This window comes from Eschscholzia californica, unplaced genomic scaffold, assembly GCF_041429995.1.
Source record: "Eschscholzia californica isolate CP2 unplaced genomic scaffold, dmEscCali1.0.p SCAF_4, whole genome shotgun sequence".
In the NCBI taxonomy this organism is placed as follows: Eukaryota; Viridiplantae; Streptophyta; class Magnoliopsida; order Ranunculales; family Papaveraceae; genus Eschscholzia; species Eschscholzia californica.
This window is the reverse complement of record NW_028238461.1, coordinates 49,165,544-49,175,726: the sequence shown is the minus strand read 5'-3', so window position 1 is coordinate 49,175,726 and position 10,183 is coordinate 49,165,544. Positions and strand designations below refer to the sequence as shown.

General features: G+C 38.4%; 1 long non-coding RNA gene across 1 annotated transcript; it reads left to right on the top strand.

Moving 5' to 3' along the window:
- The first annotated feature begins 3,245 nt into the window (after positions 1-3,245).
- LOC147545603 (uncharacterized) lies at positions 3,246-4,996 on the top strand. The gene is made up of 2 exons (XR_015223755.1): positions 3,246-3,839; positions 4,526-4,996. It is a non-coding gene; the product is annotated as an uncharacterized LOC147545603 (long non-coding RNA).
- Positions 4,997-10,183: the final 5,187 nt, after the last annotated feature.

Here is a 10,183-nt window from a genome sequence, read left to right as displayed (position 1 = left end):
AAATCTCTTTTGCTGTGGATTAATTTCATTTTCACTTTGTGGAGGTCGAATTGCATCTTCAGGTGCATATCTATATCGACACTTAGAAGCAAAATGTCCCCATCTTTTACAAATTCTACAAGGAATTGTGTTAAAATCAAAATCAATTGCAGAATCTCCAACATTTTGAGATGATGAAGAAGAACCTTTAACATTTTGATTATAAGCTCTACTTTGATCATTTTTATTATAAGCTCTACTTTGATCATATGAATAAGAATTTCTATATGAAGAATTATTGGATCGAATAGGTATATTAGAAGAAAACTTAGGAGGTAACTTCTTTGCATAATAAGCAGTAGTCTCATCTTCTTGAAGTTGTGTCTTCATCCATTGTTCATGATGAATTATTCGAGTGCGTAATTCACCAAAGGAAATGGATGATTCTCTATTATCAATAGCTATAACAAATGATCTATACTCCTTGCCTAGACCTTTCAAGACTATTCGACTAAGTTCCTTATCAGAGATTCTTTCATTCACAACTATTAGAGAATCAGAAAAAAATTTAATCTTACGAAGATAATAAGTAGCTGTAGACTCACCTCTTTTGACATTCTGTATCTGTTCACGAAGAGAAGCTATCTTAGCTTCATATTTCTCAACATAATTTTTCTCAAGAAACCTCCAAATATCTCTTGAAGTTTGAAGACCTAGCACATCTGAACAAATTGAATGAGTAAATGTTGCCTTCATGCAGGATTTAACGAAGTTATCTGTCTTTCGCCATTGAAGAAATAAAGGATTTGGAACTTCAATATTGTTATCAATGATGGATCTTACTGGAATTACTATCGAACCATCAACAAATCCAAAAAGATCAGTACTAATTAGAATAGTTTCAAACTGATCTTTCCATATAAGAAAATTCGATCCATCGAGTTTTTCAGATACAAAGCTTGCTATATTAGCAATGGAGGAATTTGGTGATGAGAAATTTGGAGAGGCAGCTGAATTAAAGGATTGTGACGCCATTAGAGATCAATAAAGATGAAGAAAGATGTAGTTTTTAGTGAGAGAAGAAGATGAACAGAATCGAAAAAAAATCACCTCTGGCTCTGATACCATGATAGAAACTAAAGAGAAAGTATTATTGATTAATCTCACAATCAAGGAATGATTCGATTACAATGAGATTTAGCCTAAATAGCTATGATTACAAGAAAACTGTTATAGAGAGAGAAAGAATAACAAAAAAGGTTGTTACACCTAATAACTAACATAGTTAGTTATGAAAACAGTTTATTAGTTGTTGACCCATTTAGTCTATAGACACCACTACTATTTAGTTGTTTACTTGTAAGTTTACACCAGTGAGACACCATCTTCTAACTTCATCACTTGATATTGACACACTCGGATTACACCATTAGTATGTTCACTGTCACCATCCCCTCAATCAACAGTAAACCCCAAACAAAATTTCTGCTTCATTCTTGCTTTCGAATCAATAAATAAATGTGACTCAATAGACTCTATTTTATCACTACTGTTCTCTCTCTCTCTCTCTCTCTCTCTCTCTCTCTCTCTCTCTCTCTCTCTCTCTCTCTCTCTCTCTCTCTCTCTCTCTCTCTCTCTCTCTCTCTCTCTCTCTCTCTCGCTCTCATCTTGTTTTCATAAGTGAAATGCTTACATCTCTATATAAATGCTACCTTCTGACTTGGGTTTCTCGAGCTCGGGCAGGTCAGGTATCCGGCTTAATGCATTTTGAACTTCGATGTACCTAGAGACTTAGCCCCCATAAAATTTCACCAAGTTTTGACATAAGCTTCACAATTCTAACATTCCCTAATTTATTAACATTCAAGACCCTTGCGCATTTTACAATATACAATGCAAGACAATACTTTTTCACCTGACTTTGACATGAGACCATACGGTGTAGTTCTACACCGAAAAATTTGTCGGAGACGCATGCGGTTGGACTTGGTAGGCAAAAGTGTGGCAGGCCATCGGGTCCTGTTACGGATGGGGGCATGGGAGTACCTTTGGTAACCTCCTCTACTCGTGTTCGATCTATTAAATCCATTAATATTCGTTACGGGCAATTGGTCCCCATAGTCCCTTATGGGATATGGTTCCCATGGGGTCGGGGGTGCAGGTCTTTTTCACATCTCTTCGTAACTTCGTAAGACTACGAATACGACACGATTGAATATAGAAAATGGGTCAACCACTTTTTGGTTCAGTGCATGGTTCGATACTTACTCTGCAATACAGAGGTTGGGCTTTAGACTCTTTAGGATAACCTTCAAGGGACTTAGATTAGGCGGTTATACTGTTTCTCCAGTTCATGAATCATGACGTATTGATGTCTTGTAATGACTATCGTAGACGATTTCGAAAGAAGAAAAGAAAAAAAGGTATAGAAGAAACATTGAAAATGTAGATGAAAAAAGAGAAGGAATGGAAAGAATATTGAAAATGAGGATAAGGTTTGCCAGTTATAGAATTAATGAGTAAAAGTACTAAAGATAATCACAATAAAAATTATCTTTATCATATAATTGTTGTGCCTTTGTTTTAGGCCGCGGTTTTGGGCATCATAAAAAGTCTCAAGGGAATTTGATCAGTTAGATTTGACTTGGTGATATATACATTTGGAGCCCAAAAATTATTTTTTTCACTTTTGTCATCTAATCTTCACCTCCTTCTCTCTCAACAAAAAAAAAAATAAAAAATCTTCACCTCCTTCTTTTTTGTTCTCTATTGTTCATCCTCTCTCTCTATCCGATTATCCCCCGCTCATTGTTTCTCTTTCCGCCTCCCTCGTTTCTCTAAAATTAAATCTGAACTCCAAGTCCTCTCTAGCTTCTTCAAGATAGCCCTAATTACCCTTCCACACTTTATCTCGGGTATCTTCCCCTTTTTGTTACAAATGTTAATATTTCGGTTAACTTGGACTTGGATAGTCATTTAAACTCTCCTACAAGCTAGAAACATAAACAATAAGAAGGAAAACAAATGATCCATTCGCCCTCACATCATCACATGGACATCAAACACGGTTTTGGTCATAAAATTTCCATCTTTTCCCTCAAGTTAATTATTTCTTGGGCTCAGATAACATCTGCACTGAAAACACAACCCAATTTGAATCATAAGACAATGATACTGTTAGAATAGTTAGTCCCACATTGTAAAATTGATAAAACTTCTCTCTTGTGTAACTCTTTATAAAGAACTTATGTATTAGTTAGGAAACCAATACAATTTCTCTTTTCTAACATGGTATAAGAGCTTCTAGGTTTCTTTCTTGAGTTAGTCAATAGAGTCTTCTGTTTGGCGGCGGCGGTAGTCCCATTAATGGCTACCGCCGCCGAGCTTTTATCGGTTTTTAGTTCAAGTTTAGTGTTCTTTTTTTCCTTTCCAATAAGAATAGTTCTTTTCTATTGTTGAGATCTAATCATTTCTTCAATACTTTTCTCAATAGTATTTGAAGATGATGAAGATTAACAAGAAGATGTAAGATCCAAATAAGAGTGATTTGTTGTTGTGGCCGAGTTTGTAAATGATAAAGTGGCAACCCCTCCTCCTCATATTGAATTTGATACTTATAGTACTCATCATCATCATACCCATGATGAAGCTAGTACATCTACCTGGACAAAACACTTTGTCGGAATGGATTCCTTTCTTATAATGGATATGTTTCTTTTGTGGTTTTAGTGCTTGAAAGCGAAAGATAGAAGGAGAGATAAGTTGATAAATTGGTGGTACGATGGCCAGAAATGGTGGTCGATGATAAATTGTGGTGGTGGAGAGGTGAAGATGAAGATTAGGAGGCAAAATACGATCAAGTAAATATCTAGCTTAAGAACAAAAATTTTTACTAAGGCAATCTTGATTGACTAAATCTTTATTTCCTGAGACTTTTTAGGATTCCTCAAAGCCCCACCTCGCTTTATCAAAAAGATTTTCTATATGTACAAAGGTGTTTGTGATTTAATGACAATGATCCCCCATGACTAAAGGATTTTGAACAAATATAAACCATCCTAACATTCTGAAAATGAAAAATAAAAAATATAAGATCAAGTAAGCTTTTCTAAGATCCTCTCAGAACGTCCAGCTCCACCTATATAAATCAAAATCAGTGATTCTAGCATTCACGTCATTACGTTCCTTCACAAGTCTATTAGGAAAATGGGCAAAGCCCTACTCTCTCCTGCCACCTTCTTCTTTATTGTCTTAATGGTTATCGTTACTGGTATGTATATGTCCCTTACAATTTCATGTTTCATTTTTTGTTTTTGTTTGTATTTGCATAAAAGGGAGTTTAGTGATGGGCCCATTTCTCCAATTCATCATTGATTTTTGATAAATCATATACTTTAGTAACATAATCAGAGCATGATTAAGATTACGATAAACTAGTTAATATCTCAATATAACTAGCCCATATAAGAGTAAAAATGTAACATAACTACGTAATGTTTTGATACAACCACATATATTTGAACTGGACAACAACTTGTGTATGCAGAAAATACGATGATGGCTAATGCGAGAAGTTGCAATATTGTTTGGCAGGGTTCTGCAAGCCAGAAGGATCTTGCCGATACCAGTGCACTCAGCGGTATGGTGCTGCTCATGTGCGAAAAGCATATTGTGATGAAGCTTTTGGATTTTGTGTCTATAATTGTTAACTCTACAGTTTTGATGAACAAGGGGAAGTTAAAAAGTTATGGGTTTTATTTCAGAGCCGACCCTGGGGCAAAGCAAGCAAAGCCTCGCTTCGGGCCCCAGGGTTCGAGGGCCTCTCAGGAGGACGACAAAAGTGAAAATACAGGGCCTCCAGGCTTAATAAACAAATTACAAAATCTAATTGTTAGTGAGTTAGTCTATTGTAGCTTAGTTGGTAGAAAATAGAGTGAAGAGTATAGACGGCCCAAGTTTGATCCCATTTGGAAGCACTTTTTTTTAGTAGATTATATTCTCACTTCAGTTGCCACTACTTCTTTTGTTCTTGTCTACTCTTTTCTATACCACCATCAAACTCTACATTCCCACCAGTCACCACCACTACCCTCACTAACTAACACAACCACCACTACCCCTGCCCCCACGATTCACCACCACTACCAACTATACCTACACTACCACAGCCATTACCACAATTCCTACCCCTCCACCACCACAACCAACACCACCATCGTCATACCACAAATTGCTCTATCACCTTCACAACACACCACCAAAAAGAAAGAAAGCTGAAAATGTTTGCTCTTTTAATTCATCTTTTCCAAGAATCATAAATGTTTAGTTTTTTTAAATCTAAAATCTGATTCTTTTTGTTTAAAAGTAAACGGAAACCAACCAAAAGCTATTAACTTTGTCAAGGCCATCGGGTTGCTCGTTGAAACACTCAAATGAGACCACAACTGAAGACCGACAAGCGCTTTCTTGTAATCCGATCGAATTCAGTCACTCAATCAAAGTGTCTGAGTCTAAATGCATAGGTTTCATGTTTAAACCCCACATTAGGTGTAAAAAAACGTAGAGTATACCGACGACATAAGGAATTTTTCTTGTGAAACGCATGTTGGGCCACATTCTTAAAATTCGCTTTGGGCTTCCAAAATCTCAGGGCTAATCCTATGGGTTTACTAATATATATTTCAATATAAATTCTCATGTTTTCTCCCCAATTGTGGGATGGACTGGTTACAATATTTCTTTCCGACTCAATGAATAATCTCATTGGTTTCACTCAGGTTATAGAGTAATTTTAGTTTTTGTTTTCTAAGAATTCTATCTAATCTAGAAACTGAAATTTGGAGAACTCAAGATACCCTAAAGGTTAGGGTATAGCATTGTATTTATAATCTCATGAAAGTTTACAATGAACAAAAATAACCTTAAAGGAATATAGAAAATACATGAGTGTATATTTACACTAATACCCCCCCCTCAAGCCGAAAGCCCAGGAACTAATGAGAGCTTGAAACTGAGTTCTCGAAACCGAGGGCCTGGAAGCCCCTTAGTGAAAATATTTGAAAGTTGCAAATCGCGAAATAAATTGAACTTTGAGAGTACCACTTTTAACTAATTCTCGCACATAATGGAAGTCAATCGCGACATGTTTTGTTCGAGAATGCAAAATTGGATTCATGGTCAAGTAAGTGGTGCTAAGATTGTCACAAAAGATAACTGGGGTTGATGGCTGCCTATAGCCCAAATCAGTTAGAAGATTCTTCAGCCATATTAACTCTGTGGTGGCATGGGCCACTGCCCTATACTCGGCCTCGGTTGAAGAACGGGCAACGGTGGGCTGGGTTTTGGAGGCCCAAGCAATGAGGTTGGGCCCAAGAAAAATACTATAGCCAGACGTGGACCTTCTGTCGTCTGATGACCCCGCCCAGTCAGCATCTGAGTAACCAATAAGAGGGAGTGATGTGGCTCGCCGGAAACATAGTCCATGAGAGAGAGTACCCTTCAGATAACGGAAAATTCTTTTCGCCGCCGTTAAGTGAACAGTTGAGGGAGAAGCCATGAATTTCGAAACTTGATTGACTGCGTAGGAGATATCTGGTCTCGTAAGAGTCAGGTATTGAGAGCACCAACAATGCTCCTGAACAGTTGCAGATTTTGTAAAGAATCTCCATCTGATTTGGATAATTTACTGCCGGTGATGACTGGTGTAGGAACTGGTTTAGAGTCCATTAGCCCAAATCTTTGTAACAAATCAGTCACATACTTTTGTTGAGTAAGAATTAAAGAATCTTTAGTTCGAGTGGCTTCCATTCCTAAGAAGTAACCTAATTCACCAAGGTCTGTCATTTCAAAAGTCGACTTCAACCGAGAAATCAAGGAGTTGATTAACGAATCCGACGAACCAGTGACTAAAATGTCGTCAACATAAAGTAGTAAAATAAGATCATTTTTGATCCTGAAGTAGAACATAGATGGATCTGAAACTGACTGATTAAACCCAAATTGAAGAAGACAAGAGGAGAAGCGAGAGTGCCATGCCCTAGGGGCTTGTTTGAGGCCATAGATGGCTTTATGAAGCTTGCAAACATAAGTTGGGAAGGATTTGCTTTCAAAACCTTTAGGTTGAGTCATATAAACAGACTCAATAAGATCACCATTCAAAAAAGCGTTCTTAACATCTAATTGATTTATTTTCCAATTACCTGTGACGGCGAGAGAAAAAACAGACCTAATTGTCGCTGGACGCACTACTGGACTATAGGTCCACCCCTTGATCTTGAGTGAATCCCCTAGCAACTAGACGAGCTTTGTGTCGTTGAATCGATCCATCAGCTTTTCTTTTCACCTTATAAATCCATTTGCAATCCACTATGTTACTGTTGGAAGGAGAAGGAACGAGGGACCAACTCTTGTTTTTGTGAAGAGCAGAAAGTTCCTCCTCCATTGCCTGTCTCCAATGCCTATGTTTCGACGCTTGATTGAAAGTCGAAGGTTCATCAAGATACAGAGAGGACGTAGAAGGGGGAGTAGTAGAAAGTAATACTTTTGGTTTTCGTGTGCCATCACGACTTCATGTAACCATTGGATGTATAGAAGTTGAAGAATTTTTATTGGAGTTGAGAGAGATGGTCGAAGAAGAAGAAGGTACAATCGAAGAAGGTGGAATTGAAATGTTAGGGTTTTGTTGAGGAGAGGGGTTTTTCTGACGCGTGGTCCATCGTTGGGAAGGTGGGAGACATTATCTGATTTGTAGGGAACAGGTGGGCTGAGTTGGTGTTAGTGGAATCAGGAGTAGGGTCAGAGAGTCGTGGTGATGCTGGACCACCAGCTAAAGGTGAAGGCAGCAGACGAGTGGGAGAAGTGGTCTGACGTGTCTCAGTGACGGGTACAACTGGACCAGGAGACGAAAGAGGAAAGAGTGAATTTGGGTCCAACGTCCAATTTAGGGCAATTTTGAAATTAGGGTTTTCTGTAATTGAATTTGGGGAAGAGGAGAGAGGAAAGTTTTCTTCATCAAATAGAACATGGCGGGAAATGAAAATTCGTGAGGACGACTCATCGAGACATCGATATCCTTTGTGATTAGGGCTGTAACCAATGAAGATGCATGGTTTTGACTTAAAATCCAGTTTGGAAGAACGATAGGGAGATAATAGGGGATAACACCTACAACCGAAAGTACGAAGTTCTTTGTAATTAGGTTTGATGTTGAGGAGTTTTTCATAGGGGGATAGACCATGAAGAGTATTGCTAGGGAGTCTGTTAATGGTATATATGGCAGTTTGAAAGGCCTCTGGCCAGAAGGTATGAGGAAGAGAAGACTGATGAAGAAGAGTGACAGAGGTTTCGACCAAGTGCCAAATTTTGCGCTCAGCCACACCATTCTGCTGTGGGGGTATGAGGACAAGAGCGTCGATGGTGAATGCCATTGGCAATTAAGAATTCAGAAAAGGCAGAGCTGACATACTCGCCACCACCATCAGACTGAAGCACTTTAATAGGTTTTGAAAATTGTTTTTCCACAAAACTTTTAAAATTTTTAAAATGTGTCTGAACTTCTGATTTAGATTTTAAAAAGTAAAGCCAAGTAAACCTTGTGTAATCATCAATCAGAAGTAAGACATAACGATGGCCAGAGGGTGAGATAATTGGAGAAGGACCCCAAAGGTCTGAATGCACAATTTCATTTGGAGAAGATGAAGTATGAAGAACAGAATTAAAGGGAATACGATGATGCTTGCCTGAAATGCAACTTGAACATTTAATAGATTTCATTACAGACTTTTTAATTGGTAGAACATTGTTTTTAACAACTAAATTGAAAACTTGAAAATGAGGATGAGCTAATCGGCGATGCCAAACTTCAGCTGTAGCAGAGGATGAAGATGATAGATATGAAGCAAAAAGGATGGTTGGGGTTGAAGTGGCTTTCTTTGGGGAAATTCGGAAGAGACCCTCATCAATTGTTCCTACGAGGAGAGTCTTCCCTGATGGGATGTCCTGAACATAGAATCCATTACGATGGAGAACAACAAAACAATTAAAATCACGAAGGAGATGTGAAATAGAGACAAGATTCTTTTTGAAGGAAGGAACAATTAGGACATTTTTGAGTTTGAAATTAGTAGAGGGAATAGAGATATTTTGTATACCTGAAACAGGGGTGACATTTCCAGTTCCTACCATAACATGATCAGGGATTGGAGCATCTGATCGAGAAGAAGTAGAGGCAACATCAGAGGAGATATGCATAGTAGCCCCTGAGTCTAAGTACCAGTTGGGATCAGCAGCCACTGAGTCAATCCCCATTGAAGCAAAAGAACGAGCCATATCATTTAGTTGGGGTAAGCTATAGCATTGGCGAGCTGTGTGGCCAGCCTTCCCACAGTATTGACAAATAACAACTTGAGGATGAGGGCCAAGAAGAGATGAGGAGGGTCTTTGATATCCTCCTCTGTTGGAATAACCACCTCTGTTAGATCCTCGATAGCCTCTGTTATTGTTATGACGACCTCTGCTATAGCGAGGAGAAGAGGAGGAAGAAGGTTTAGGAGCTGGAGGAGGTTGAGAGATTAGAGCTGCTGGTTGAATATTTTGAGTACGAAGAAGATCAATGCGAAATTCTTGAGTGAGCAGAAGAGAGTGTAACTCAGAATAAGTTGGAGGTACCATACGAGTAGTAATGGAGGTGACAAAACCTTCGAAGTCTGAACCAAGACCAGAGAGAGTCACAAGAACCAGCTCAGAATCAGAGATAGGATGACCTACAACAGCTAGAGAATCAGAAATGGACTTGATTCGAAGTAGATACTCAGTAATGGAAAGGTTTCCTTTCTTAGTTATTTGAAGTTGAAGCTTAAGGTTCATTAACCTAGCAGAGTTAATGGAAGAAAAATTTCTTTCAAGAGAGTCCCATACAGCTTTAGAGGAAGCAAGTCCAAGAACATGACTCAAAATGGGTTCAGTGAGAGTGGCATTTAGCCAAGAGAGCAACATTTGATCGATTCTATACCAAAAGACATAGTCAGGATTTGGTAAAGAAGAAGAGGAAGAAGATGACTCAGAAGCTGAAGGAAGGAATTCAGGGGGAGGAGGGTAAGAGCCATCAACAAACTTGAATAAGTCTTGAGAATGAAGTATTGGGAGAAGTTGGCTTTTCCATAAAAGGTAGTTAGAGTTATCCAAACGAATAGAAACCAGGTGTGAG